The following is a 27,637-nucleotide window of genomic DNA, read 5'->3' on the forward strand; positions in this document are numbered from 1 at the left end:
CAAGTCCCTGTTCTCTTTTCTTTATAATGTTTATTTGTATTTGAAGTGACTCCTTCCTTTCTCTGCCTGCCCCCATCCCATTAGAATGAAAGCTTTCTTTCACTGCTGAACATCAGACTAACTCCTAGACCAGTGCCTGGCACACAGTAGGTGCTCATTTATCAATACGGAATGCGTGTAAACACGCCCGGCACTTAGGATGCCTGCTTGTTGCCTTTGGGTCTTTCGAGATCCTCTGGCATGGATTCGGGCCACTTTGCAGGGTGGAAGCTGTTGAAGGAGATTTTAGTCCTTTCTGCTGGTTTGTGAAGCTTTGCGCTTGTGTGGAGGCTCTTGTCCAAGACACTCAGAGCACTTTATAAACATGAACGACATAAATGGTGTGCTTTGTTTGCGGCAGGTGGGGCATGATTCGCCAAAGCAGGATGCTTCCCAGCGAAGCCAAACCTGTTCTGTAAGTGAGTGGAAAGTTTAGGCGCAGGCCATTTGCCTAGTGAAGTCCAGTGGGTGGCTCTGGACAGCAGAGATTCCTGGAAGACAACCCCACCAACCCCTAGGAACTCTTTCCTCCCTGCCCAGCCCCGTGCCCTGGAGCTGGTATTGTTCTGCTCCTTTGGGAGAGCTTCCAGAATTAAGAGGCTTCTGCTGCCAGAAGGCTCCTCACGTGGATTTACTGAGCCCCTACTTAGCAGAGGTGTTGAGGCTGCGAGTCATATGGTACTCACATTCATTCATTCAACAGACCCTTCTGAGCATCCAATCTGGGCAGGGGCTCTGCATGGAGGGGTGAGGAGACCTATGGGGGTGACTGTCACAGGGGAAGTAGTTGGCTGAGTGCGCACAGCATGGGGTCCGTAGGAGCCCAGAAAAGAGGGTTTGGATCAGGACAGGCCTCTTAGAGGACTGACGCTTCTGTTGATATCCAGGGATCTTTTAGTTAAAGGTTACGAAACCCTAACTCAGACAGGCTTAAGCCATAGAGACAATACATTGACTCACAGAGTGGACAAACCCAGGAGGTGATGGCTTCAGGAACGACTGTATCGAGGGGCTTAGATGAGGACTCCGTCCCTTGGTGCTGTTTCTTACTCCACCTTGGCTTCATGTCCAGCTCCAGGCAGAATTTCCCCCACTTAGTAGAAAAGATGGGAATTGGAAGCTCCCGGTTCCTGTTCTCCTTCTACTCATATGTGTATGTATGATCGCTCAGCTGTGTCCAACTCTATGACCCCATGGACTGTAGCCCACTAGGCTCTGTCCGTGGGATTTCCCAGGCAAGAATACTGGAGTGGGTTGCCATTTCCTCCTCCAGGGGATCTTCCCAAACCAGGGATCACACGCACGTTGTCTCCTGCTTGGCAGGCAGACGCTTTACCACTGAGCCGCCTGGGAAGCCCATTCGTATGTTTACTCAACCAATATTGACTAAGTGGTGAACAAGACAATGTCCTACAGATTTAGCCAACAGATAAACTTATGTTTTTGCACCAAAGACACCGGTGCAAGAATATTCACTATAACATGGTTTACACCAACGAAAGACTGGAAACAATGTAAGTGGCTGCCAGTAAGGGACTGACTGAGTAAATTACACAATGGAAGGCTGGATGGCCCTTCAGAAGAACGAGGCAGATTTACATCAGCAGTCCTCGCTCCAGCCAGCTTTACCCCTCAGAGGACATTTGGCGAAGTCTGGAGACACTTTTGGTTGTGATAAGTTGTGATAACTGAGGGGGGAAGGGCAGCACTAATGGCATCTAGTGGGTGGAGGCCAGGGATGCCGCTAAATATTCTGCAATGCTTGGCATTGCCCCCACAATAAAGAATTATGCAGCCCACAATACCAGTGGTGCCAAGAGTGAGAAACTTTGATCTGTAGCTACTGATACAGAATCTTAAAGATACGTTAAGTTTAAAAAAGACACTACAGAAAACAATAAGTATATTGATAGTAGGCTACCATATCTATATATGTGCTTATATATGCATAGAATTATCTCCAGATGAATAAGAGAGTGTCTTGTGAAGGCCTAGGGGAGAGGTGTGGAAGAGAGACTTATTTTCCACATACAGAGATTTATTATACAGTTTTTTTTTTAACTGTTTGAATATTTTTAAATCACATACACAGTTTCTTTTTTAAAAAATTAAAATATAAAAAGGATGAAAGTTTGACTAGACCTACCCACATTCCCCATCTGGCTTCTTTCCTAGCTGTGTCTTCTCCCTTTGAGATGATGAACTTAAGAGCAATCCCACAAAGTCACTGTTGGAACAGATCTTAGAGATCATCAAATCTTAACAGCCATCAAAGAGCTTGTGGAAATGCTGGATTAGATGTGTTTAATGGGTCTTTTCTGGAGGAACCGTTAGACCTTTTAAGGCAAGAGTGTGACTGGTGGTCTCCAAGGGGTCACGCCATACAGAATTAGCAGATGTCCAGACTGCCTCAGCAGTGCCCCAGGGCAGCCGTAACAGAGCACCGTGAACTGGGGGGCTTAAAACAACAGAAATAGGTTGTCTTCCAGTTTTGGAGACTAGGAGCTGGAAATCAAGATGTCAGCAGGGCCATGCTCCCTCTGAAGGCCGCAGGGACGGGTTCTTCCTTGCTTCTTTGTAACTTCTGGAAGTCTGTGGCAGTTGTTGGCATTCCTTGGCTTGCGGCTGCATCCCAGTGATCTCTGCCTTCATCCTCATCTGGCCTTCTTCCTGTGTCTGTCCTCACACAGCAGTTGTCTTATAAGGACACCAGTCATACCGGACTAGGGGCCCACCCTACTCCACTGTGATCTCATGTTAACTGATTACAATTGATTACAATTGCTCTACTTCCAAATAAGGAAATGCTCTGAAAGTCTGCGCGTCTTCAACATGTCTTTGAGGGGAGGGGAGAAGGGACCCAATTCACTGTTCCTAAGCATACACATGTGTAAATAGTCTTCCCATTTCATTTCAAAAGACTGCTGTTCTCCTGATGATGCTTCAAGAAATACGGATCTCACTACAGTTCCTTCACTTTGCAGTTGAGGTGTCTGAGGCCCAGAGAGAGACAATCACCAGCTCAAGATCACACAGCAGATTAGAGGCAGGGCTAAAACAAAAATCTAGGTCACCTCTCCCCTTGAGGAGAGAGTCAGTGAACCCTACATGTCCTTGACAGAAGCTGCTCTTGGTATAAGAGTTTCCGACTGACTGGTGAACAAGACAGCATTCCTCAATTCATCATCTCGTCCACCTGCCCATCCGCCCTCCCACCATTCCACTACTTTATCTGCTAATATGCAGACAAAGCTGCCTGATGGAGCAGTTATGGCCATGGGTCTTATTTCTGAATGTTGCAAGTGTGTTCTCTGGAATTCTAGGTTGTGACAGAAACCACCATAGGCTGTTTGAAGCCACAGAGGGATTTATTGGCTCACGTATCAGAGGAGGCAGGGCTGGATCCCGAAGCCCAAACAATGCCACGTCCTTCTCTCCTCCTCTGGGTCTTGCTTCCCTTGTGTTGGCATCATCCTCAGATACACTTGCTCTGTGGTGGGAAGCATGGGTCCTGGCCACTCCAGGCCCATTAGAATTAGAAAGAGTCTTCCCTTTCCCCAGGTTCCTACCAAGGTTTCAAGGAAGGTTTGCTGCCCACACCCCAGAACTCATTCCTCCAGCCAGGAATGTTTGGTTCTCTGCTTGGCCAGACCTGGAGCAGATGAGTGAGGTCAGCTCCACCTGAACCACGGCGGCTGAGAACGGAAGAGCACTTATTATTCTCTCCAAAGGTGCTGGTCAGGTGAAACAGTGGTGAGTTATCTCGGCTGCCCCCTCACTAGCTCTTCAGCGTATGCACAATTACTTTCAGCAGTGTTTGGGTGGAAACTGGGAGGCTCTGGGCAGCCCCGTTGTCACTGCTGTGGGCCAGTTTGAATCACAGATGGTTTGGTCTCCTCTGTGTTTCTCTAGATTCTTTTCACTCTAACAGGTGTTTACTTTTCTATCCCCCACCCATAACCAGACTGTAAACTCCTTGGAGGGCCCTGGCATATTCCCCTTCACAGACGAGCAGGTAGCACAGCAGGCATAGAGTAGGCTCTCAGTTAAGTGCCACTGAACTGGGAATCTCACAGGGCCATGGCTGTCCTAGGTACTCCGTAAAACCTTGCCTAGTGAATGAGTGAATGAATGATGGCTGGCTGGATGGATGGATATGTGGGTGGATGGCTACATGGATACATGGATGGATAGACGACACACAGATAGGTAGGTGGATAGAAGAATAGATGGGTGGATGGGTGAATAGATAGATCAATTGATTGGTGCATTGATGAATGGGTGGATGCATGAGTGGATGAATGGATAGGTGAACAAGTTGATGTATGGATGCAGGGATGTGGGGGAGAGTTGACAGGTACTATCAGGATCATCACTCTGTCACAGCCTCCACTGCAAAGAGCATCTCCTATCAAGGGCAAAAACTCCCTGGTTCTCTCATTGTCTGGCTGCCTGATTTCTGTAACACAACCTGCCCACTTTCATTTATGAGACAGGGTGTCAGTGCTCATTTCCCTAGTGAAGTTTGTTCGGATTCTACTGTTGATCATTCACAGGCAGTGATGAACCATGCTGCAGAGGACAAGGACCCAGCTGTCTGCTCAAAAAGAGAAGGAAATGGTTGAGAAGTAGGAACTGTATGCCCTGCTCTCTCTTCCTGCAGACAAACTTTATCCACACAGTGGTGGAGACGGCTGGGATAACCCTCAAGTCACATCTTTCCGACTCTGTGGAGCGGCAGCTCTCTTACCCTGGTTTGTACAAACTAGGAGAAGGACCCAAGCATCTAGGTGCTTGGGGCATCCCATGGGTGGTATGCTCTGGAGACAGCCCCCGCCGCCCTCCGCATGATTTTCCTAAATGTGTTTCCCTTGGAGACTCAGCCTGCCTCCACTGCAGATGGGAGTCAGTCCCAAGGGGGAGAACATTGCACTCCCCGCTGTGGAACTCTGGCTTCCCCACTCCCCTGCTGTGGCCCTCATGCCTCCTACGAAAGGGGCCAACTCAGCAGTCAGTGTCAGAGGGAAACCCCCTTGGGAACCAGCCCAGAAGGACCACCTGCAGTGGCGGGCAGCAGAGCTGCTGGTAGCTGGGCAGCCCCCTGGAGTCTGGCTTGCCAGCCAGAGAGCACTGACCATCAGACACAGCAAACCCGCCATCTCCCTTAGGTGGCAGCTCTTGTGAGGCTCAGTGAGATAGTTTGCTGGATGCTGAGCAGAAAGGCTATTTCCCGCTGCCTCTGCCACGCTCTCCGCGGGGTGCTGTACAAGAGCAGTGTGCATTCAGCTCTTCCTACATGCCAGGCTCCCTCCTACCTGCGTGAGACAGCTATTAATATCCCCACTTTACGAAAGAGAAAATGGGCTCGGAGAGATGCGAGGACTCACTCATGTTCATGCACAAGCCAAGACTCAGTCTGGGGCTCCCTGCAAGTTCACAGCCACCTCTGTGGACCGATGTAGCCAGGGCTTCACTGCTGGTCCATTTTGGAGTTGAATCAATAGAAACCTCACTTAACTATTTATCTTTTGTATCAGCAATTCATGAACTCATAGTCTGTGAGGGAGAAAAGTTGCCCACGGAAACAAAGACTGATGCTAAAAACTGGAAATGAGTCAGTGTTAGCACTTGTTTGCCCTTTCTGTTTTGGCTGCTGAAACTGAGTAAAAAGCATGGGCCCCTGGGAGAAGTGATGTGAGGATCTCCAAGTACTCCCAGTACCTAACAGCTCCTCAGTTTCCTGAAATTTCACCTGGAGACCTTTGTTTCTTAGTGTCTGAAATCCTTTTTGATTTTTTGAAAGACTTTAATTACAATGACAATACCCCTGAGAATGGTCAGTCAGGCTTTGAGCCTGTGCATCAGGTCAGAGGTGGGGCAAAGGAGCAGAAAGTGTGGACTTGGGAAAGGGAGTGGGGAAGGTGAATGGAAACAGGTACAGACCCTGAAAAGAGGACCAACTTTGCCTCCATCGTGATTTCACCCAAGGCTAGCTGAATGGGGAGACTGTTGTGTCTGCTATTAATTGCGGCATTACAGATGATTCTGACACTTAGATGCTTAAAGCAACGATAAACATTTATCATCTTGTGCAATTTCTGTGGGTCAGAAACCTGAGGATGTAGCAAAGTGCTTCTGACTCCTGATCTCTCAAGAGGGTGAGATGGCAGCTGGGGCTGTTATCTCATCTGATGGCTTGGTGGGGCTGAAGGATCTGCTCCAAGTGGCTCACTCACATGGCTGTTGGCGAGATGACGCAAGGGGTCTCAGTCCCTCCCCCAGAGGGGCCTCCCCCTTGGACTGCTTTAGCATCCTCACAACCTGGTGGCCGGCTTCCCTCAGAGCAAATGAGCTGAGAGAGGGAGAGAGAGAGAGAAGAAAGAGGAAGCTGCGATATCCTTTATGATCTTGGCTTAGCAATCACCTCCTCCATTCTGCATATCCTGCTGGCTCCACTCTTCAGTGAGGGAGAGTCCCACACAAAGGTAAGGAAACAAGGTGGTGAGGTTATTGGGGACCATCTTGGACAGCGACCTGTGGCTCCTGCAGTCATCATCTTTCAGTTCAGTTCAGTTCAGTTGCTCAGTCGTGTCCAACTCTTTGCAACCCCATGGATAGCAGCACGCCAGGCCTCACTGTCCATCACCAACAGAGTTTACCCAAACTTATGTCTGTTGAGTCGGTGATGCCATCCAACCATCTCATCCTCTGTCGTCCCCTTCTCCTCCTGCCTTCAATCCTTCCCAGCATCAGGGTCTTTTCCAGTGAGTCAATTCTTCACATCAGGTGGCCAAAGTATTGGAGTTTCACCTTCAACATCAGTCCTTCCAATGAATATTCAGGACTGATTTCCTTTAGGATGGACTGGTTGGGTCTCCTTGCAGTCCAAGGGACTCTCAAGAGTCTTCTCAACACCACAGTTCAAAAGCATCAATTCTTTGGTGTTCAGCTTTCTTTATAGTCCAACTCTCACATCCATACATGACTACTGGAAAAATCATAGACTTGAGTAGATGGACCTTTGTTGGCGAAGTAATGTCTCTGCTTTTTAATATGCTGTCTAGGTTGGTCATAACTTTCCTTCCAAGGAGTGAGCGTCTTTTAATATCATCATTTTTAACAAGTGACAAAACAGAAGCATGAAGAGCATAACTGAACACAGCCTGGATGTTTTTGTGAGGCAGGGATCACGTCTGATTGCTCACTCTGACATTCCTGGAAGCGTCCACAACAGTGTCCAGAGTTTAGTGGCTGTTCAGTTCACACTCACTGAACGAGATGTGTGAATGAATTCATGCTCAAGAAAGTAAAGTGGTTCTTGAAACTCAGTCCATTTTATTGGCTCTCTTGTTAGATGTCTTTAGGGAGCAGGGATTGAGGAAGAGGCTTTTGTGTTGCGAGATGTCTCATTATCATCGACTTTTTGTGCACTCTCCTGTCACGGCCTATCGTTCAGTGAGTCCTCTGTTTCTTTAAGACTGGAGTCTCCTGGTGTGTTGTTGAAGGGTAGGGGTTTGAAGAAACCCCACAGGAAGAAGCCCTCCCCTTCTCTGGATAATAAAAGGGTCACTTTAATTGAAATAGAGTTATAACTGGTTGCTAGATTTAAGCATAGGGCCTCTCAATATGTCAGAACCTTAGAGCAGAGAGATTATATATACGGGCGGCATATATATAAGTATATGTATAATTTATGCAATATTTCTCCAATTCACGCTCTTTACTTACGCTATCCATTAAAGCCCATCACATTGATTTAATTGAAAAATTCTAGGGGAATTGTATTAGCTTTTCCCCCATTAAATTAACATTACAGCCTTTAAATAGATGTCCTGGATGCCTATTGTTGCTAACAAAATTATTATGCAAATTGAAATCTGGTCTTTCTGGATTCGGCCACCAGCTTCTCACCCTCCTCCTCTTTCCGTGACCCCGTTAATTTAATTGCCCTTTCCCTGCAAGTTCCCAGGCCACAAAAGCGGGACAGGAACCTTGGCCTAAGCAGAGGTTTCTGGGCAGGGCTGCAAAGCTGGGTCCAGGCTCAGCAGAGCAGCGTAGAGCTTGACTCTGGTCTTCAAGGCCCTCATGAAAACCCTCTCATCTCGGGAAAGACAAAAAGGGTGGGCTGTCTCCCCCTGACCCTTCTGTGGCCAATTTTGTGCTTAGTATTAAAGAGGAGTTTCTGTGAGTCAGACAGGCTGGATTTGAAATTGGATTCTGCCCCTTAGAGAGTCTGAGATTTGGGGCAAATTTTCTAACCTCTGTAAAACCAAGACAACCACCCTTCCCTCAAGGGAAGCTGAAGGAGAATGCGAAATAATGCACAGTGCCTGCCTGGAGTAGGTGCCCCTAAAAGGTGGCTGTTATCATTTATCACTCACTCACTCATTCACTCATTCATTCAGGAAGTTGGTCTGGAGCCCACTGGGCTGGGTGCAGGGAAAGCAGCAAGTGGACAACCCAGATCTCTGATCTCCTGTAGCTTGTGTGATGGTGTGCAGGTGGGGAATAAACAGGCAAATAATATGGTTGTGCATAGAGGTAGATGTTATTGCCATTATTAGCATGTCAACCATTTTAAAAAATTAATTAATTAATTTTAATTGGAGGATAATTTCTTTACAATATGGTGGTGTTTTTGCCATACATCGGCACAAATCACCTACGGGTGCACATGTGTCTCCCCATCCAAGCATGTGTTTAAAAAGTGAAAAATGCAGTTCTGCTGATAATTCAAACACATTGATTTGCATGTTCCACTTAAGCCTCCAGGAAGTAGAACCAGCCTTTTTCCCTGGGTTGGATCCCCAAGGCCTGATTAGTCCCTGAGTACTAGTTGGAAGGAGTTTTTTCTTTAACCTGAGCTGCTAGATGGCTGGAGACAGAGCTAAGTGACAGGGACTCTGGGGCAGGAAAATCTCTTTGTGAAATCAGCCTTATTCCAGTTTTGGATGGGGTAAAGCTTCCCCCAGCCCCGCTTTGGGTTTTATCTTTCTGACCAAAGTTAGTGAAATGATCCCCAGCTAATCTCTCTGGATGAACACCAAGACTTCACTACCCTTCAAGAGTATCCAAGGGGACCATCTTATCTCATCTTTCCCATCTGTTTAATCTACAGGAGTCTTTCTCCTTTCATGAATGGGCTCTTTCATTTGCATAGACACTAAATAGATTGAAATGAGGCTTGACAAACGAAAGTCAAAGCTTCCATTGTCTTTGGAGTTTGAAAACACACCCCTGAAAAAAAAAAAGAAAAGAAAACACACCCCTGAAATAAACAGCAGTAGTGGAAACCAGCCTAACCCAGTCACAGGTTAGTTTTCCCAGTAAAACTAGTGCTAAGTTAGCACCTGGAATCTTTACGACTGAGCCACCAGAGAAGCCCAGGGCCTGGAAAGATGGGTCATTTGGCTGGGCAGTTCTAGCTCAGGGTATCTCATGTGGCGAAAGTAGGGTCACCTAGAAGTCTAGGTCACCTAGATGCTCATGTCTGGCAGCTGGGCTGGACAGACTTATACCCCTGGTTGGGGGCTGGAACAGCGGGGTTCCTTGGGTGTATGTCATATCTCAATGTGGTCTCTCCAGCAGAGTGGCTTCAGGGAAGCTGGCTCTCTTACATGGTAGCCAAGGCACCCAAAGCAGATGTCCTGAGACAGAGAGAGCCAGGTGGAAACCACATCACTTTCTGTGACCTATTCTTGAAGAAAGTCACACCGTCACTTCTGCAGCATTCTATTGGTTGAAAATTCTGTTGGCCAGCCCAGGTTGAAAAGAAGGGAAGATAAACTCTACCTCTTGATGGCAAATGTCACGGTTCTGGAAGAACACAGGGACTGAAACTATTGCAATGGGTAATGCTCACTCCTAAACATTTCTGGTTGAAGTTGTTCAGATGGTTGTAGACTCAAATGTACAAGGTAAAACAGGAACATTTCTGCATTTCTAAGAAATAATACAGGAGAATGTCTTCATGACTTTCAGGATAGGCAAGTGTGACATAATAAGACATACGTATTGGACTCATTGTCTGTTTCCTGATACACAGCTCCTAAATCCCTTGAAATTTCCTGGGTCAAAGGAGCTTCTTTCATCCTAATGAAGCAACTCTTGGTGGTCTCCTGGATAACTTCAGGATGGGGCGTGCATGTGTCCATGCTCAGTTGGGTGGCCATTTCCTACTTCAGGGCTTGTCATCAAAAAGATCAAGTCGTGATTAGAGGCTTTGAACTTTCAGCCCCACTTTCCATCCTCTAGGGAGAGGGGAGGGGCTGGAGATTGAGTTAAAGGCCAGTCATGCCTAATGAAGCCCCCATAAAAATCCCTAAACTATGAGATTTGGAGAACTTCTGGGTGGGAGGACGTATCATTTTTGGAGAGTGGCACATCTCTACTCCACGAAGACCAAAGCTTCTGTGATTGTGACCCTTCTAGACCTCACCCTATGTACCTCTTCATCTGTGCCCTTTATAAGTAAATATTTTCCTGAATTTTGTGGGCTGTTCCAGCAAATTATCAAATATGGGGAGTTGTGGGAACTCCTGACTTTGTAGCCAAGTCAGATGGAAGTATGGGTACCTGGGGCACTTGCTACTTGTAACAGGCATCTGATTGAGGACAGTCTTGTGGAAATTGAGCTCTTAACTTGTGGAGTTTAGTGTCAGAATTGAGTCAAATTATAGGACACCTGGTTTGTGTTCCAAGATTGGGAAATTGGTTGGTTTGAGGGAAAAAAATTCAACACATGTCATTCAGAAGTATTGTGAGTATAGAGATAGTTTTCCTTTAGCAAATATTTCTGAACAGGGCACACACACACACACACACACACACACACACACACACACACAAATAACCAGGAAAAAATAATTGATCAAATGTTCAATAAAATTAAGAACTTCTGTTCATCAAAAGACTCCATTAAGACAATGAAAATGCAAGTCACATAGCGGGAGAAGATAGTTGGAATAAAGATATTAATGGAGAGCTCATATTCAGAATATTTCAAGCACTCTTATAAATCAATAAGAAAAAGAAAATCCATTTTTTTTAAAAAAATGAGCAAAACACATGAATACTCTTTTCACAAAAGAGAAATCCAAAGGGCAGATAAACCTGTCAAAAGAGAGTCAACATCATTAGTAATTAAGGGAATGTGATTCAAACCACAAATAATTTTTATACGAGTAAAAACTTTTAGATGGACACCTAAGATTTTTGAACTTTGCTGTATATAAATTTTGCACATATACAAGAATGGCTAAAGTTACAAATAAATCTGTCAACACCAAGTGTTGGCAATGCTGGGAACTGCTGAAACTCTCATAAGCTTAGGATAGGAGGGTAGATTAGAATACCCACTTTGGAAAGTTACTTGGTATTTACAAAAGCTGGATGTAGCACATGTACTCTAGGAATATGCTCAATAGTAATAAGTAAATGTGTGCACCAAAAGACATGGCCAAGAATATTCATAGTGGCATTATTTGTAATAGCTCTGTCTGAGTCCATTCAGGTGGCTACCACAGAATACCATAGACTGAATAGCTTATAAACAATGCATATCTATTTCTCATAGTTCTGGAGGCTGGGAAGTCCAAGATCAAAGTTTCGGCAGAGTTGGTGTCCTGTGAGGGCCCACTTCCTGATTCATAGATGGCCATCTTCTCACTGTGTCCTCAGATGGTGGAAGGGACAAGGATCTCTCTAGGGTCTCTTTTATAAGGGCACTAATTCCATTCATGAGGGCTCCACCTGTATGACCTAATTACCTCCCCCAAACCCCACCTCTTAATACCATCACAACAGGGATTAGGTTTCAACATATGAATTTTAGAGGGACAAAAACATTCACTCTATAGCAAGCTCCAAACTGGAAACAACCCCAATATCATCAATATCAGAACAGATATATAAAGTGTGATGTATTCTTACAATTTGATAATTGCAACACTATATATAGAACACTGTATAGTGATAAAATTGAATAAAACTACACGATTGCATGGAAGGATCTCACATATCATTGAGCAAAAGAAAGTGTTGTATGATTCCATTTATATAAAGTTTACAACCATGCAAAACAAATTGTGAGGACAGAAGTAAAATTAGTGGCTATCTTTGGGGGCTGGGGATACCTGGGAGAAGCCCAAGGAACACATTTGGTGTGCTGGTAATGTTCTGCAACTTAATCTGGGTGGTAGTTATAAAGATGTGTTCCCTTTGAAAAATTCATCAGATTGGCATACTTTTATCATACATATATTAGCTATACTTCAATGAAATGGTTTGCTTTTAAAAAATAATTATGCCCATGTTCTGTAGCAGAGGTCAGCCCTAGGGTCAAATCCACCCATTACCTGTTTTTTCAAAGTTTTATTGAGACATAACTATGCCCATTTTATTTACATACTGCTACAATGACAGAATTGAATAGTTGTGACAGACACCAAACAGTCCACAAACTAACAGAGGTACTATTTGGTCTTTTACAGAAAAATTTGCTGGCTCCTTTTCTTTGTTTTGTTTTTTTGTTTCTACTTTTGGCCAGGTAGCAGCTTGCAGGACCTTATTTCCTCAACCAAGGATTGAACCTGGACCCTCAGTAGTGAAAGCACAGTGTCTAAACCACTGAGCTGCCAGGGAAATCCCTCTGACTCCTTTGCTATAGCCTTAGGGGTTATAGACCCCCCCTTAGGGGTCTCATTCAGTCCTTCCACTTATATTAGAGAAGAGTCATGACTGTTTTTCAAGGAAAATGTCAGCCCTATTAAAAGGCTCTCCTTCAACCCACCCCCATGCATAGCGGGGCGCCTTCTAGTAGTTGTGCATCTCCTTGGGTTCAGTGCTTTAAGACCCCGTACCAGGAGACCAGCTCCATTCTGCCTTCCAGTGATTGTCAAAGTAATTTGATTTGCTTTGAATTTCCTGTCCTAATTCTGTTTTTAAAAATTCTGAAAAAAAAAAAAAATTCTGATCATTTGAATTACAAAAGTAATACATATCTTTTGTAGTATTTGAAATAATAAAGAAGTGTCTGAAATAAAATTAATAGTCTTACCACTCCTCTCCAGTCCAGCTCCCTGATACAATCAGTGTTAACAGTTAGGTATAAATGTTTCCCTACTGTTTCCTTTATTTATAAAAACATATAGAAACCCACTAACTGGTTGTGACTTTTTTTTTTTGGTATTTTTGTTATGTTTTTTAAATAAAAATAGGATTGTATTTGCTTTTATTCTGTTTAACAAGGTGTTGTAGGCATATCTCCCAGTCAATGTGTACAATTTTATTTTATAACTTTTAATATCTGTGCTGTATTCCTTAATATAAATACATCATGATTTGTTCAACCATTTTCTTATTAATGTACGTTCAGAGTGTTTCCAGGTTTTGTTTTTTTTTTAAACTATTACAAACGATGCTGAAATATACTTCTTCATATATTTATATCTTTATACACTGGCATTTTCATTTCTGGTGGATATATTCCCAGAAGTGGGAGTGCCGGGCTACAGTTTAAATTTTCAAAAATACCAACAGTTGACTTTCCACCACTTTATAATAATTTACAGTCCTCCCCCGATGGCGTTTGAGAGAACTAGATTCCTCACACTCTTGCCAGCTCTGGATGTTACACATATTTTCCATTTTTGCCAATCTGATGGGTAAAAAATAGTATCTCATTGTTCTCATTTGCATTTCCCTGACAAGTGAGCCTGAGCATCTTTTCATATGTTTATTGAATATTTGCATTTCTGCTTCTGTGAATTCTGTATCCTTGGCCCACGTTTCTACTGGGCTATTGGTCTTTTCCTCATTAATTTGTAGGATCATTTTATAACCTAAGCATATTAACTCTTTATTAATTATATGGCTGCAAGTATTTTCATCATTTATCACATGTTTTGCCATGGTTCTGCTCTGCTTTGATTAAAAAAAAAAATTAAATTTCTGCCCCCTAGGTTCTTGCTAAGAATGTAACGTTAATTGTTAGCTTTTCAATTTTTATCAGAATCTCAGCTGTGAGAAATAATATATGTGAAGCTCCATATAAGCAGTAGTTCTCAAACATTTTCTAATTTAAGTACCCAAATCCCTGCCCCTTCTCTTCCCCAAATATGTCCTTGCGTTGGAAAAAGAGAAACTGCCCTGGTTGATTGCATCTGGGAACTCAGATCTCTGCTTGCCAGGGGCCTCTTCCCTTCCCTCCCTGTAGCCCCTGAAACACTGTGGAACCACTGCTGTTCCATGGAACCCAGTTTGAGAATCGACCTTAAAGTCTCTGCAATCCTTCCACTCATTTCATTAGTTTTCTGCTGTGAGTTCCGTAGAATATTAAGTAGGATATTAACAAGTGCTTTGTGAAGAAAGGACTCGGGGATTGTTCCATGGCCTGCCAAAATCAGACATGCTTTCCCTTTTCGAACTAGCTCACACTTGGATTCTTTTGAGATGGAAACGCTAGTGTACCAAGAGACAGGAGCTGGACAAAAGTTAACACACCCTTAATTTCTCTTCACAAGCAAAGCCAAAACAGACAGTCACTGCCCCTTCTGCTCCCCGCCATCTGCCGAAGGTGCAACTCGATAGTTTTCTGACTGGTCTGAGTAAGTACTGCTGGTTTAGTGCTCAGTTATAGGTAACAGAGGACATGGCTGTGGTTATGGGGTTTTTTGCTGCTGCTGTTGTTGAAGGTTTTATTTATTTGACTGCATTGGATCTTAGTTTTGGCATATGAGATATTTTGCTGTGCCACACATACTCTCTAATTGCAGTGTGGGGGCTCAACTGCTCCACAGCCTGTGGGATCTTAGTTCCCTGACCAGGGATCGACCCTGCGTCTCATCTATTGCAAGGCAGATTCTTAACCACTGGACCACCAGGGAAGTCCCGTGGCTATGGTTACAGATACCTCAGGGGTTTTATCTGATATCTACAGAGGTGGCCAGCAAAGAAAAGGGGTGTGCTGACCCCTTATTAATTTCTCATGGGGAGAAACTGTGGGCTCTGAGTAATGGTCCCTCACACCTTTCTTCTGCCTTATTTGGAATTTGAATGACCAGTTTCTTTTCTAAAACATATTTCTTTATTTGGAGTCATACCTAGAAAAAAAGAGCAAATAGGATTATAAATAAAGGTGATTTTAAGGAGGAGATTTGCAGATATTACTTTGTTTCCTTCTTAAGCCATGTCCTTTAAAAAAAGTATTGATTTATTTATTTGGCTGCACCAGGTCTTAGTTGCAACATGCAAACGCTTAGTTGTGGCAGGTGGGATCTAATTCCCTGACCAGGGATCAAGCACAGGCTACCTTTATTGACAGCACAGAGTCTTAGCCACTGGACCACCAGGGAAGTCCCCCCCTGCCCCGCCCACCCCATGTCCTTTTAAGAAGGAACAAAAGAAAGACGTATTGGCATATGCTGCTTAAGAATGGCAGTCTGTTCATCTTACCTGTCCTTAGGAGAAAGAAAAGCTGTTTACAGTAGGACCTAGGTCCCATCTGGAGACTCTCCCTAGGTTCTTGCACAATAGTAGGCAAAGGAGCTTGAGAAACGCTGGGTTTCTTTACTGCAGGACTTCTCAGAGCCTTTAAAATGCTAGTGTTCACTGTGAGATTCCAAGAGGAAGTCAGTGGGGTTGGAGGCGGCTTCCTACCTCCTTGACTGCAGAACCCTTTGTGGGCAGAGCTTTTCCAGGACTGTATGCCATCACATGTCCTTTAGGAAAACCTGGACTAGACAGCCTTATGTTTTTCTGTGGATGAAACCAGACTCTCAGAGAACTGCAACCTTTTATCTCTTTGTTTTAAGGCCACTTATATATTGGCTTGTATTGAACTTTCCTTAACTGGCATGGAGTATAAACTTGCTATCATTTTTAATGCTGGAAGGTTGCAATTTTACCAGTAGGAGCTGTGCTTTCCTATGCAGTCAGTTTTCTTATATCTGACACCATCAGTTTTGCAACTGATTATATTTCCCTCTTTGCCCTTACTGGCAGAATGCTGAAACTGGATTTCTGGGTCTCTGCCAATAATGGTGTAGTAATCCATGGTGTATATTTTGAGTACCAATCTTATTCTTCATTTCAACGTATTTTCCTACCTTTTCACTGAGTTCCCATCTCCTCGTTTAAAAATTTTTGTTTTGTGGTATTGATGTATGAAAATAGGCTAACTTCTAATCCTATTTCTTAAATGTAATGGGGCATAATAATAAGATAAGCACATACCTACTTAGGTATTTCAATTAGCATATATAGCCCTATTTCCCCGGGTCCCTAACAGGTACCATGTGCAAGGTACTCGTTAGGGCCCCGGGGAAATATATATGAACACGTAGTTGTCGTCCCCGGCAGAGCGTGTAGTCTTGTTGCTGGTGACTAAGTCAATTACCACCATCAACAGGCATAAATAATCACCAAAGTGCTGTGTGTTAAATTATGAGAGAAGCATGTGTAAAGTGCTCTGGACGTTCCAGAGAGGCTGAGGGGAGGGGACCAGGGAGGGGAGAGAGAGAGACAAGGTAAGGCAGAGCTCCCCTCCAGCAGCCCAGCTGTCTAGGTCTTTCCAACATCAGCTTCCAGGCAGGTGAGTGAGCAAGTTCTGAATGATTCCAATCGAAGTCTCAAGATGCCCCAGCTAACAGAGCAGAGGGCACCTCTGAGCCCTGCCCAAATGACACATGTGTGAGCAAAATAAACTAATGTTGTTTTGAATTAAAAAGAAAGTGTTATGGGAACTTGGTGAAGGAGCAAGCAACTTTGTAGAGATGAAGGAGAGCAAGGCTGGGATTGTTCAGCTGAAACAGTGGATGAGGTTCAGGACACGTGCTCACAACTGAACAGGATCCGCAAAATCATGTGTCTGAGTTTGTGCATTTTTTGAGAAGAGGCTCTGCAGCTCTCTTCAGATTCTCAGAAGAGTTCATGACCCACCAAAGGTTAAGATCCATTGCCTTAAAAGGTTGAGGAGACAATCGCCAGGACAACAAAGAATGGAAAAAATGTGCAAAGCCCTGGAAGCACTGGGGTCTGTTTTGGCAAATACGTAGTCCAGGCGTGACTGGAAGTTCACGTTCCTGCCGTCATTCTTTCATTTAACAAATAATTTCCTGAACACCCACCATGGATCAGGCATTGTGCTTGGCATCAGAAACACAACAGTGAATCGTTTGTCCCTCTATAACGCTCACAAGCTCTGGACACCTCCCCAGAAGGCTAACCTAATCCCCATCTCTTTTTCCCACTGGCCGAGGAGGTGAGCTCAGTCAGCATGAACGTACCAGTCTCTTTCTTAGGAAAGGAAAAGCCCCAACAAGGAATGGAAAGACTTCTTTCTAAGTTGAACCAGACAATGGACATAGCTAATAAACAAAGCTTGAGGGGAAAAAAACAACAAGATAGCCATGTGATTCGATGTGCTTTTACTTGACTATGATTTCAATTTAAATCTTGATTGTATATAAACATCACCTCTCAACACTCTGAAAACCCAGCACCTGTGAAGACTTGTTTTCCTCTCTCTCTCTCCCCTCTCTCTCTTTCCTCCCTGCTCCCTACCCATGCTTTCAAAATTTGTTTTCAAGGCTCCAGGAGAACTTTACCCTGCAGTCACTGACTCACCATTCCACGTACTGTACCTCTGATTTTCCATCTCCGAGATGGGTATGATTATACAAGAAAGTAATGTTTGTGGAAATTTTAGAACCTCAGGTGATGAGTTCTGTAGAACTTTCACACAGACACACATACACAGACACAGACATACACACACAGAGTATCTGATTAGCCTCTATGCAGAGTGGAGGCGGCAGAATTTCCTCAGAGCAACCTAAGCAGAGAACATCTGATTCCTTTACCTGTTGATGCATCTGACTATATGTTTGGTTGAATTAAACCACTGGATGAACTAGCCTGCAGCCACCTCATCTTCACTCTTGAAACACAAAACATTCTCCTTCAGGCAGGGAGCTTCCAGCTCTGAGTGGTTATGAATAAAGGAAGGAGAATGGACATGTCTTGTTCCTTGCTCTGTTCCCAGGACACAGGTTCAAGCTTGCCTCCCCTACCCCCACCCCATGTGTTTTATTTTCTGGAAGTCTTCCTTGAACATTGGCAGACTCAGAGAATCTGTTACCAGTGAGCCCTAAACTGATGTTTCTCACCTGATGTGAAGTTTATATCGTCTATGTGTGTGTGTGTGCACGCTCAGTCGTGTTTGACTGTCTGCAAACCCCTGGAATGTAGCCCTCCAAGCTCCTTTGTGCATGGAATTTTCCAGGCAAGAATGTAGGAGTGGGGTGCCATTTCCTCCTTTAGGGGATCTTCCTGACTTAGGGATCGAACCCAAGTCTCTTGTGTCGCCTGCATTGGGAGGCAGATTCTTTACCAACTGTGCCACCTGGGAAGCCCCTTTATCTTGTCTATATGTTGCCCATAAAGTGCAGTTGTTGCTGGGAAAGTCTTTCTGTGTTGCAGGGGAAGGCAGGGATGTGAGGGGAAGGACAGCTATGCAGTCTAGTGTGGAAACAGCAAAAATAAACACCGAGGCTTAGCATTTAAAAGCCAACTCCTCTTAAAGATGCTGTTCTCTAATAGACACTGGATATTGTGTCTGTTGTTCATTCTTGGTTATCAGCCATTTTCCTTTTTTCTGGATAGAGAAACCCAGTTTTGTTTTGGTGATCCATCCTTTTCCATTGGATGTTTTCTTGGTAGTAGTCATTAATCAGAGTGACTTGCTCTCCTCTGGCCAAGACATAAGCCCATGACTGTGGCTAGTCCAGACATAGTCGCCCAGAAATTTGACTCTTGAAGGACTCCACAGGGTTGGAGCTCATTCATCCAGGTTTCCATGCCCAGAAGAGACTCTTAATTCCCCTCCGTCTCCAGAGCCGCTGTGGCCAATGTCCCTTCTGAGGACTGTTCTTCGGCTAGTACATCTATTCTGTGAGTCCCCCTAGGCCCTTCCAATGCTTACTTTTTTTCACTCTCTCAAGTTAGTTAGAGTCGTCTTCTGCCTCTGGCCATAATAAGGTAACTGGCACCAGATGTGTTTTCTAGCTGTATGCAACTAGGAAAATGGACAAAATATATGAAACAACTGTTTTCAGGCATTGGGCAACAGGCTGTGCAGAACTGTGAGCCTGAAAGAAGGGAAGCAGATGACTGAGCCCATGATCACTTTGCTGCATGAAAGTACTTTTTAGATTGCAGCACAAGAAGGATGTGTGTTCTTGCTCAGTTGTGTCCGACTCCTTGCAACCCCATGGACTGTAGCCCACCAGGGTCCTCTGTCCATGGGATTTTCCAGGCAAGAATATTGGAGTGGGTTGCCATTTCCTACTCCAGGGGATCTTCCAGACCCAGGGATCGAACCTGCATCTCTTGATTTCTCTGCATTGGCAGGCAGGTTCCCTACCACTGAGCCACAGGAAGGATGATTCTAAACAAAGCATAGTGGTCTCTTAGAGTTGAGGAGACATGGATTATCACATGCGGAGGATAAAGAGGCTGGAATCTGTGAAGTACAGTTCCAGAGAAGAAGGTACCACACAAATAAACAGTGCCAGAGATCTGTGTGAGGAGCTCTTGGAGTCACTGACCGAATACTAAGTTGCTCAGGCTTTGGATAAAATGCTACAATGATAGCAAAGCATAATTAACTGGAAGTATAGGCCGAATAATTCCCACAGTGCTCATGGGATTAGGTGCACTTATTTCAGCAAGCCAGGATGGGAATAACCTATTGAACATCCAAGGTATTCATTAGAGACCACAGTGAGGTCAGACCTTAGTAACAGGGCTAAACCAGCCTTAGAAGAAGGACTCCTCTAGATCCACTCCAACAAAGCTTTTAAAAAAGCCCCCCAAAATCAAACTGCCCTCCAAAACCAACAAAATCTAAATAAAAAATACTAGACATCTAAGGAATAAGCACTGAAATGTGAACCATTACCAAGAGAAACATCAGTCACGACAAACGGACTCGAAATAATAAAGATGGTGTAATTAACAGACAAGGACTTTAAAACAGCTATTACAAATATGTTCAAAGATTTAAAGGAAAACATGAATATAATGAAAAGTAGGAGAAAAAAATTTAAAGAACCAAAGGAAACTTCTAGAAAGAAAAAATATCTTAAATGTAAAATCCACTGGACAGGTTTACATACTAAGTAACATATGAAACAACTTCTTAGCATATTAAACAACAGCACATTAAAAAGTTGCATAAGGAAAGATTAGTGCACACATTAACACAAGAATAGAAGTTATTCAAACTGTAGCACTGTAGGGAGAAAAAAGACTTGGAAAAAAAATTACCACAGCATTGGAGACTGCAACAGTTTTAGGTGACTGACCCTACATGTAATTAGAGTCTCAGTTGCTTTTGAACTGTGGTGTTGGAGAAGACTCTTGAGAGTCCCTTGGACTGCAAGGAGATCCAACCAGTCCATCCTAAAGGAAATCAGTCCTGAATGTTTATTGGAAGGACTGATGTTGAAGTTGAAACTCCAATACTTTGGCCACCTGATGTGAAGAACTGACTCATTTGAAAAGACCCTGATGCTGGCAAAGATTGAGGGCAGGAGGAGAAGGGGACGACAGAGGATGAGATGGTTGGATGGCATCACCGACTCGATGGATGTGAGTTTGGGTAAACTCTGGAAGTTGGTGATGGACAAGGAGGCCTGGCGTGCTGCGGTCCATGGGGTCACAAAGAGTCGGACATGACTGAGCGACTGAACTGACTGACTGACCGAGGGAAGGAGCCCAGAAGTTTGGAGGTGCCGATAGCCTCAGGCTCCACTGGATCCAGGGACTCAGACAGTATCACTGGGAATTTCTCTGCCTCTCATCTTTCCTTTCTTTGGTTTTGGCACCATCCTCTGGCAGGTTCTTTCCAGATAGTGGCAGAGATGTCCTCCGGCAGCCCCAGGCTTAGACGCCACTCATGTGCAGATCCAAGACAGAGTGAATTTTTCTCTTTCCCAAATTTTCAGATATCATTCACTCTGATTAGCCCACTTTGGATTGCACATCCATCCCTGAATAATCCCTGACTCTGATGGGCCAGGTCTGAGTTGTATATTCTCCTTTCCAAGGTCGTAGAAGAGAGATGATCTCCCAAAGATAAACTGGGATGCTGTCACCAAAATACAGTGTCATAGTTACTGAACTGCCAAAAACAACAGGCATTAACTACACTCACATAAAGCACCGAACAAAAAGAGCTGTCAAGTACAGCCTCATCTAAGTACAACTTTGCATGTGCAAACTCACATAATCCTTATAACTGTGTCAGGGTGGAAGCTTATGAAGACCAGTCTTATGGCAGTTTTCTGGTTCCAGCTCCCAGCCTTGTTGTGACCCAAGGTGGTGCCTCCTGTCCCCAGGCACTGTAGGTACTGCGCTATCAGCTTTGGGCTTGCTTTCTTTATTTTGGGGAATTACCTGGGAATTACCCTGATTTCCTTAGAAACTCTGTTCTGCATTAACAGTGATTATTCTTTTCAACATCTCTCTATATGTTTAATAGCAGGATCATTTTCAGGTCATCTCTCCATGGTAGAGATAGATTCCCAGTGTATAACGGGACAGCTCCCCCGTTGAATCAGTGAGGAAACTGAGGCTCAGAAAAGTTAAGTAGCTTACCCCAGGCCGCACAGCTAGTAAGTGGCCGAGCCAGTATTCAAACATAGAACATGTTTTCTAACATGCTATGTTCAGCTCCGTCAGTGAAGGGTGGCTGGTTAACGAGGTCACACACCTGTGTCTCTGTCTGTGGCAGAGTCTTATCTAGACCTGGGAACCCCAGCTGCTCCCTAGATCCTGGAGTCCTTGGGGCACCATCTTACTTCCTGGTAATTACTAAGTCCAGAAAAAAGAAAGGAAAGAAAGTGAAGTCGTTCAGTCGTGTCCGACTCTTCGCGACCCCGTGGACTGACGCTCCTCCGTCCATGGGATTTTCCAGGCAAGAGTACTGGAGTGGGTTGTCATTTCCTTCTCCAGAGGATCTTCCCATCCCAGGGATCAAACCCGGGTCTCCCGCACTGTAGGCAGACACTTTACCATCCGAGCCCCCAGGGAAGCCCAGGAAAAAGGGAACCTCAATATATGTGTAAGACACCTTGCAACCAAGAAGCTATGAATGTTTTCAGTCCAGACAAGGGGAAAGGGGTGGCGAGGAAAAGGCCTGGCAAGTGGAAGCCAGTGACTGTGTTAGTTTCCCGTGGCTTCCGTGCCAAATCCTTGGTGTTCCTTGGCTTGCAGCTGCATCAGGACTCGTCTTCCCCTGGCCTTCCCGTCTATATCTGCAGTGTCTAATCTCCTCGCCCTCACCCTTGTAAAGACCCCTGTCACTGGGTGTAGGACCCACCCAGGGAATCCAAGGGGACCTCATCTTGAGATCTGTAAGTTTGTTACACCAGAAAAGACCCCTCTTCCAAGTAAGATCACATTCAGAGGTCGCGGGGGTTAAGACATAGACACCTCACTTTTGCGGTGGGGGGAAGGGGGCGCTACTTAACCTACTACAGTGGAAAAGCGGTCCATCTCCCCGCCTCTGAGCTGTGACCGACAAGGAGAGCGCCACAGGCCTGGCCAGGTGAGCGAGCCGCGGTGGGTTTCTGATGGGTGGGTTTTTGTTGTTGTTTTGTATTTTTCTCTTCTGTTTTGAGGTTTTCTGCCCTCTTTTCTGGAAGGCGCACGGTGCTCCGTGCTGGGCCCTGTGGTTATTTTCGCCTCACAGCTGTGTTTCCGGTGAGCAGCTGGGGGGGTGTGCATCTGACTCAGCAGAACCGTAGCAGTAACCGTCAAGAAGCCGTTCAGGCAAGGCTAGAAATAAAGAAGCAGTTTCTTCCCCCGGCGTCCCCCCCTCCTTTCACTTCCCCACCCGCAGGGCCCTTCTGAAAGACTCAACAAAGCACTTCTTAAAAAATAAAAAAATAAAAAAAAAAAACCAATCCACTTCAACCAGTGTGTTCAAGGCCCCGGCTGAAGGTAGCCCTCAGCTAGGCTTTGCGAAGGCAGATGGCTTCCAGAAAGGACTCTGCCAAGCCCGCCTGGGCCGTGTCGGTGGAAGGGCCCCTCCCGGGGCGCCCCCGCCCGCTCCCCACACGGCTTGTGTCTTACAAGTTTCCCACAGGTCTCAGCAGTGAAAGCAGAGGCGGTCAGGACTTGTGTGGTTTTCCAGGGTGTGGCCGCAAGGGCCAGGGTATCTCCGTTCAGCAGCCCGTCTGTTTTTAAAAAGGTAAATGATTCCACCTAGGGCCAGGGAGGCAGCTCCCGAGTTCTCCCCACTGGAGAGAGGCCCTGGAAGTCCTGCCCGCAGCAGGAAGGGAACCAACCGGGGGAGGGGGTGGATTTTGAGTCCTGGAGAGCCAACCTCTGTGCATGCTGGTGCCTGCAGAAGGCTCACGGGAGAGCGAGACAGCTGCATTCTGAGCCTGGCTGCTGCTGTTCCGAGAAAGAAAGGAACAAATAAATTTAGCTCCGTCCTACGCATCCTTCACAGCTGCTTATTGACCAAACAGAAAGAGGCCTCTATTTCAACCCTGGCTTCTTAGCATTTTTCAGCCTGAAGAGGTCCGCCACCGCCCTTTACAAGGGGGCTTTCTAGGAGGTGACGACCCGGCCGCCTTTAACGCTGGGCGAGAGGCTGTGTAAGGTGCTCACGTTCAAGCTGCTCACGTTTGCCATCCTGAAGCAAAATGGCGGCCGCCAAACGTTTTCACATGGGCCTTGGCTCCTGGACTTTCTAATGAATTCTTTGCAAGGCAGAATGTGGGGAAGCCTTGACTGCTCAGAGGCCAGCCTCTAGGTCCCAGAGCCATTAGTTTAACAGCACCATTTGTGGAAATAAAGAACTCGCTGACTGGGTCTGCAACTTAAGAGAACGGAACAAAGCGCCAAAGAGGTTTCATGGGGCTCACCAGCGTGGACGGGTTCCTCTGGGACAGCGGCAGGCTGTGGCCCTGGAGTTAGACAGATCTGCCTTCAAGTCCTGGCTGTGATACCTGACAGCAGGAAGCCTCTGGGCAAGGAAGGCTGTTTCCTCACCTGGAAGTAAGGTGTGGGCTACAACGTCAAGCCTCTCTGTGCCTCATGAAGCAGCAGTAATGATACACGGTTGTTGTGCACACTATCGTGAGCTGAGCATGCCCAGCCCAGTTTTTGGTGTTCCAGGGTAGTTTTTAGTGCATCTGTTTCACCTCCCTCAGCCTGTTCCCTTACCTTCTGGCCACAGCATCCCTCTGTCTCTTCTCTGTAAAGGTTCAGATCTCACCCTCATTCTCACACTTTGGAGGTGAGCTTGTGACCTGAGACTGATCCTGGAGAATCTCACACACTCCTGACTGTAGGGACAAGTTCCCGGATATGCACAGGACCCAAGTTGAGATCATCAGAGCTAACTTCAGGGATGCTGGTGGAATTATTGGGATGGAGAAAATCTTTCTGCTGGCTTTCTCAGCGGTCAAATTTTAAAGGTGGTGCTGCTGGCAGATCTCTTTATATAAAGGGAGGGAGAATCTGCCTAAGAATAAAGTCAACCCAGAAGAAAACAAACATGCAGTGACTGTGTTCTGACCATTTGAGCCGCTTGATCCAGCCATGCCTGAAGCCATCACCCCCATGAACTTTCCAGCTATACGAGCTAATACATTCCCTTTTGGGTTTAAGCCAGTCCGAGTTAGGTTTTATGTCTTGCAATCCTAAGTATTACACAGCTCAATACATATCTTTTTGAATTTGAACTTACTTGTGGCCTCATGCAGAACCAGGGGGTATATAGATAACTGCTCACTGCCACCTCCAGGAGTAAGAGTCTGTGAAGAGTCTCTCTATGTTCTGGCATGCTGATTTCCTTTGGGCCCCTCTTGAAGATAGGAAGGCCATGTGGTGGAGAAAAAAGAAAAAAGGAATGAATTTTAGGGTAGAACGGATTGAGCTCAAATCTTCATCATTTATTAGCTCAGAGACCTTGGGCAAGTAACTTATTCCCTGTGATTCTCTGTTTTCTCACCTGTGTAATGGGATAATAATACTACCTATGAATTGCAGTGTATGTGGGTACTAGACTCTAAAGCCAGGGTGAAGGCAAAAGCGTCCATGAAAATCTTTCAGACCCCCACCCTTCCCCCAAAGGGTTGAGAAACCTTGTTCTAGAATCACATTTAGTAGTGACATGACAGATACACGTAAGAGGAAAGGCTCCTGGGTTTGGAGACTGCGGATGAGCAGGTCCACACATTTCCTTTGCATGCTTCCTGTGTGGCAAGTCTACATAGGGACAGGACACGGGGTGTTGTCCACACCCTTTTAGTGAGCATCCCCCTCTCTTCTTTTTGGCCAGTGGTGTGTGGTTGAACTGATATATGAATGCATGTAGGGTGTGCCAGCCCTGCTTCTGCCACATAGAGTTGCTGTGGGTATCAGAGAGGCCCCTGCGTAGAATGGGGTTTGCACAGAGCAAACCCTTAGGTGTCCCACTTGCTAACTTTTTTTATTTCACACGTAGCTCAAATTGTATACATAGTAGGTGTTCAGCATGGGTTTGCTGAATTGCCTAAATTCATAAGCAATGCTCCTGGTCTTGTGGAGGAGAAGGTGACAGTTCCAGGGAATCGCAACACTCGGTTCTTGTCTGAACTTGCAGCTCAGACCACACAGCTCAGACCACACCTCTCACCACTCTCTGCTTCAATGGTTGTTGTTCCTCTTGTCTTTTCCCAGACCTCAGTTCCAAATGCAGGGAACATGGGGTCAGTTTGCTTAGAGACCACACTCTGGCCCCCTGCCCCAGCTCCTACACTCAACCCTCATCCAATGCCTTTACCTCTGAGGGCCTCCGTTTCCTTCCCAATAAAACAGGGATCCTAAACACCAACTCTGCACAAAACTTGTCTCTGGGGGCTTACTTAAGTGCACCAGACTTACACATGGGCATCCCAGGCCTGAGATTCAGTCTGCAGGCTTGTTTCACTTGGCCTATATATATTTTTTCTATTGAATATTTGAATTACATATTTTCTAGTGTTTTTAAGTGAGGGGTAATTTACATAATATGAAGTGAATCCTTTCAAAGTGAACAACTCCATGGCATTCAGTACAGTCACAATCTTGTGCAACTGCCACCTTGATTTAGTTCCAAAAAATGTTTATCACTCAAAAGGAAGCCCCATACCCATTATTCATTCATCCCCATCCCCCTCTCCCCACAGCTCTTGGCAACCACTGATCTTTCTGTCTCTAGAGATGTACCTGTGTTGGACACTATGTATAAATGAAACCATACACTGTGTGACAATTTGTGTCTGGCTTCTTTTGTTTAGTGTCATTTTCTTGAGGTTCATCCCTGTTGTAGTCTGTGTCAGTACCTCATTTCTTTTTTGTGGCCAAATAATATTCCATTGTATGGATAGACCACTTTTTGTTTATGCCTTTAGCCATTCACAGACGTTTGACTGTTTCCACCTTTTGGCTATTTGTGAATAATGCTGCTATGAATGTGTCTGTAGGCATGCTAGTTTGAGCACCTGTTTCGAGTTCTTTTGGGCGTGTAACGACGAGTGGAATTGCTGGGTCATGTGGTAATTCTGTTTGACTTTTTGGGAAACCACCACACTGTTTTCCATAGTGTCTGGGCCACTTTGCGTTCCCACCAGCAATGGATGAGGGTTCCAATTTCTCCACATCCTCCTCAACACTTGTTACTTACCATTTTATTTTATTTTTTTATGATAGCATCCTAGCTAGTGTGAAGTGGCACCTCATTATGGTTAGGTTAGATCGTAATAGGTAAAAGGAGAAGATTTCCCATAAATATCCAGAGCAATTTCAAGTTTCTCTTGAAAAAAGGAAAGAGCTGTCAACACTGGGACTGCATTCAGGAGGAGGCAGGCATTGTCCATAGCTCAGCAGCAGCTGCCCCTTCCGCTGGAGCATCCTTTCCTGGCGCTCCAGGGGCCCCACCCCACCCTAGAGATCCCCCAGCTCTGAATCTGCGGCTTCTCATCACACTCCACTGCTGTTCTTCTTAAAGAAACAGGCACCCATGTTACGGTCAAACAGGAGGCAAAAGAGACTTGGAGAGAGCCCTGTGTTTTTGAAGTATAGGAAGACCCGTAATTCTCTGTGGAAGTGTTTCACATGCGTCTGCATCTTTTTCTTTTTTCTGCCACTTGGTCCCTCTGTGCATCTGAGTGGGCAACACACTCACAGCCAGCCCTGTCCCCACTTCCCCCTTAGGGGTTTGGGGGAGGGCAGAACAATGACATGGGGCCTGTGCCCTTCTCCCAGGCTGACGGGCCAGGCCAGCCTGGACTCTCCTGGGCTCTTACTCACATCATCTTTCTTCCTGGAACCCTCTGTCCTTCCCTTCCCCACCCAGCCCAACTCCAGTTCTTCTCCAGGTCTTAGCGTGAGCACTGTTTTCTCCACAAAGTCTTACCTGCTGTTCCAGAGCACATCAAGTTTCCTTGCTGTGTGTCCTTGGAAGACCGTGGGCACCAGCCCACCCACCCTGCCGGGTCCCCAGCACGGTTGTCACTAATTAATCCGTTACATGATTTCTTCCCTTTTTGTAAAGTTT

General features: G+C 45.4%; 1 long non-coding RNA gene across 1 annotated transcript in view; it reads left to right on the forward strand.

Annotated features, from left to right (window-relative positions):
• The first annotated feature begins 14,506 nt into the window (after positions 1–14,506).
• Positions 14,507–27,637, forward strand: part of LOC110122419 (uncharacterized) — a 70,595-nt gene continuing 57,464 nt past the window's right edge. Inside the window, exon 1 of the long non-coding RNA XR_011490552.1 lies at positions 14,507–14,645. This is a non-coding gene — a long non-coding RNA (uncharacterized lncRNA). The remainder of the gene's footprint in view (positions 14,646–27,637) is intronic.

This window comes from Odocoileus virginianus, chromosome 12 (genome assembly GCF_023699985.2).
Source record: "Odocoileus virginianus isolate 20LAN1187 ecotype Illinois chromosome 12, Ovbor_1.2, whole genome shotgun sequence".
NCBI classification, from domain to species: domain Eukaryota; kingdom Metazoa; phylum Chordata; class Mammalia; order Artiodactyla; family Cervidae; genus Odocoileus; species Odocoileus virginianus.